Raw genomic sequence first — 3,977 nt, 5'->3', positions numbered from 1 at the left:
ACCGCGGAACCACAGAGCCATAAACACCCATCATTTGTTCTCCTGATGACAGAACAGTGGAACCCACCGCGGAACCACAGAGCCGTAAACACCCATAATTTGTTCTCCTGATGACAGAACAGTGGAACCCACCGCGGAACCACAGAACCGTAAACACCCATCATTTGTTCTCCTGATGACAGAACAGTGGAACCCACCGCGGAACCACAGAACGGGAAACACCCATCATTTGTTCTCCTGATGACAGAACAGTGGAACCCACTGCGGAACCAAAGAACCGTAAACACCCATCATTTGTTCTCCTGATGACAGAACAGTGGAACACACCGAGGAACCACAGAACCGTAAACCCCCATCATTTGTTCTCCTGATGACAGAACAGTGGAACCCACTGCGGAACCACAGAACTGGAAACACCCATCATTTGTTCTCCTGATGACAGAACAGTGGAACCCACCGCGGAACCACAGAACCGTAAACACCCATCATTTGTTCTCCTGATGACAGAACAGTGGAACCCACCTCGGAACCACAGAACCGTAAACACCCATCATTTGTTCTCCTGATGACAGAACAGTGGAACCCACCGAGGAACCACAGAACCGTAAACCCCCATCATTTGTTCTCCTGATGACAGAACAGTGGAACCCACTGCGGAACCACAGAACGGGAAACACCCATCATTTGTTCTCCTGATGACAGAACAGTGGAACCCACCTCGTAAACACAATATGTCCTCCTGCTATCTGACGCAGAAAAACAACAGAAGAACCAACCGGTCTTCCGCTGAGAGACAGATAGAGTGTTTGACCACCTGGGAGCATCATCATTTTCTCACAGCGTTACCATGACTATCGCCAGCCTCCATGTGTCTTTCCTACAGTACTGTGTATGTGACTAAGTCGTCTCAAATCAACACGTGACACTATAGGCTATATCGGTCATCAAGATAAAATCAGGATACATTTTCTTACCATGACAACAGTGCTGTTCCAGAGAAGAGTCCATCACTATCACAACCATCACAACCACAGCTACCATGAGACTTCCCCATGTTGGCTCTCAGCCGGGTCATCACCCGCGAGAGCTGCAATTTGATCAATTGATTTCCCCATCAGTAGCTGGAAAGTGAGGGAGATCAGGAGCCAGGTAGACTGCCCGCGAAAGCGTGGTGAGTGAGTAAGATCTTCCTGTAGTCACCTTCTGATCTCGGGTCTCTCTCTCTCTCTCTCTCTCTCTGTCTCTCTGTCTCTCTCTCCCTAATTTGCTTTACTGGCATGATGTAACAATGTACATACCGACCTTACATTTAGTCAGGAGATGCAGCTCCGTCTCAAGGTTTTTCTAAGGTTTTGATCAGTAACCATGGTGTACTGTCGATTTAAGGCCAGATAACACTGCATTTTGCTTTGTGTTTGTGTTTCACAATATTTAATGCAGTTTTGTTTTGACTGTTTTGGATGAGGGGACTGAGGTTTCAGTGTGTTAGTAGAACAGGTTAGTGAACTCAGGACCAGGACCAGCTGGATGAGGGGACTGAGGCTTCAGTGTGTTAGTAGAACAGGTTAGTGAACTCAGGACCAGGACCAGCTGGATGAGGGGACTGAGGCTTCAGTGTGTTAGTAGAACAGGTTAGTGAACTCAGCCCCAGGACCAGCTGGATGAGGGGACTGAGGCTTCAGTGTGTTAGTAGAACAGGTTAGTGAACTCAGGACCAGGACCAGCTGGATGAGGGGACTGAGACTTCAGTGTGTTAGTAGAACAGGTTAGTGAACTCAGGACCAGGACCAGCTGGATGAGGGGACTGAGGCTTCAGTGTGTTAGTAGAACAGGTTAGTGAACTCAGCCCCAGGACCAGCTGGATGAGGGGACTGAGGCTTCAGTGTGTTAGTAGAACAGGTTAGTGAACTCAGCCCCAGGACCAGCTGGATGAGGGGACTGAGGCTTCAGTGTGTTAGTAGAACAGGTTAGTGAACTCAGGACCAGGACCAGCTGGATGAGGGGACTGAGACTTCAGTGTGTTAGTAGAACAGGTTAGTGAACTCAGGACCAGGACCAGCTGGATGAGGGGACTGAGGCTTCAGTGTGTTAGTAGAACAGGTTAGTGAACTCAGCCCCAGGACCAGCTGGATGAGGGGACTGAGGCTTCAGTGTGTTAGTAGAACAGGTTAGTGAACTCAGCCCCAGGACCAGCTGGATGAGGGGACTGAGGCTTCAGTGTGTTAGTAGAACAGGTTAGTGAACTCAGCCCCAGGACCAGCTGGATGAGGGGACTGAGGCTTCAGTGTGTTAGTAGAACAGGTTAGTGAACTCAGCCCCAGGACCAGCTGGATGAGGGGACTGAGGCTTCAGTGTGTTAGTAGAACAGGTTAATGAACTCAGGACCAGCTGGATGAGGGGACTGAGGCTTCAGTGTGTTAGTAGAACAGGTTAGTGAACTCAGCACCAGGACCAGCTGGATGAGGGGACTGAGGCTTCAGTGTGTTAGTAGAACAGGTTAGTGAACTCAGCACCAGGACCAGCTGGATGAGGGGACTGAGGCTTCAGTGTGTTAGTAGAACAGGTTAGTGAACTCAGCACCAGGACCAGCTGGATGAGGGGACTGAGGCTTCAGTGTGTTAGTAGAACAGGTTAGTGAACTCAGCACCAGGACCAGCTGGATGAGGGGACTGAGGCTTCAGTGTGTTAGTAGAACAGGTTAGTGAACTCAGCACCAGGACCAGCTGGATGAGGGGACTGAGGCTTCAGTGTGTTAGTAGAACAGGTTAGTGAACTCAGCACCAGGACCAGCTGGATGAGGGGACTGAGGCTTCAGTGTGTTAGTAGAACAGGTTAGTGAACTCAGCACCAGGACCAGCTGGATGAGGGGACTGAGGCTTCAGTGTGTTAGTAGAACAGGTTAGTGAACTCAGCACCAGGACCAGCTGGATGAGGGGACTGAGGCTTCAGTGTGTTAGTAGAACAGGTTAGTGAACTCAGCACCAGGACCAGCTGGATGAGGGGACTGAGACTTCAGTGTGTTAGTAGAACAGGTTAGTGAACTCAGCACCAGGACCAGCTGGATGAGGGGACTGAGGCTTCAGTGTGTTAGTAGAACAGGTTAGTGAACTCAGCACCAGGACCAGCTGGATGAGGGGACTGAGGCTTCAGTGTGTTAGTAGAACAGGTTAATGAACTCAGCACCAGGACCAGCTGGATGAGGCGACTGAGACTTCAGTGTGTTAGTAGAACAGGTTTGTGAACTCAGCACCAGGACCAGCTGGATGAGGGGACTGAGGCTTCAGTGTGTTAGTAGAACAGGTTAGTGAACTCAGCACCAGGACCAGCTGGATGAGGGGACTGAGGCTTCAGTGTGTTAGTAGAACAGGTTAGTGAACTCAGCACCAGGACCAGCTGGATGAGGGGACTGAGACTTCAGTGTGTTAGTAGAACAGGTTTGTGAACTCCCCAGGACCAGCTGGATGAGGGGACTGAGGCTTCAGTGTGTTAGTAGAACAGCTTTGTGAACTCAGGACCAGCTGGATGAGGGGACTGAGGCTTCAGTGTGTTAGTATAACAGGTTAGTGAACTCAGGACCAGCTGGATGAGGGGACTGAGGCTTCAGTGTGTTAGTAGAACAGGTTAGTGAACTCAGGACCAGCTGGATGAGGGGACTGAGGCTTCAGTGTGTTAGTAGAACAGGTTAGTGAACTCAGCACCAGGACCTGCTGGATGAGGGGACTGAGGCTTCAGTGTGTTAGTAAGAACAGGTTTGTGAACTCAGGACCAGCTGGATGAGGGGACTGAGGCTTCAGTGTGTTAGTAGAACAGGTTAGTGAACCCAGCACCAGGACCTGCTGGATGAGGGGACTGAGGCTTCAGTGTGTTAGTAAGAACAGGTTTGTGAACTCAGCACCAGGACCAGCTGGATGAGGGGACTATTTTCTTTGCTCACCTCTTGGTATTGCAGGGCTTGGTAATGATATGAGAGGGGGTCA

General features: G+C 50.3%; 1 long non-coding RNA gene across 1 annotated transcript; it reads left to right on the top strand.

The window, feature by feature from the left end:
- The first annotated feature begins 2,030 nt into the window (after positions 1 to 2,030).
- Positions 2,031 to 3,736, top strand: LOC127928965 (uncharacterized). The gene is made up of 3 exons (XR_008133018.1): positions 2,031 to 2,368; positions 3,234 to 3,367; positions 3,560 to 3,736. It is a non-coding gene; the product is annotated as an uncharacterized LOC127928965 (long non-coding RNA).
- The last annotated feature ends 241 nt before the right edge of the window (positions 3,737 to 3,977 follow it).

This window comes from Oncorhynchus keta, unplaced genomic scaffold, assembly GCF_023373465.1.
Source record: "Oncorhynchus keta strain PuntledgeMale-10-30-2019 unplaced genomic scaffold, Oket_V2 Un_scaffold_515_pilon_pilon, whole genome shotgun sequence".
Taxonomy (NCBI): domain Eukaryota; kingdom Metazoa; phylum Chordata; class Actinopteri; order Salmoniformes; family Salmonidae; genus Oncorhynchus; species Oncorhynchus keta.
This window is presented reverse-complemented; position numbering and strand designations above follow the sequence as displayed.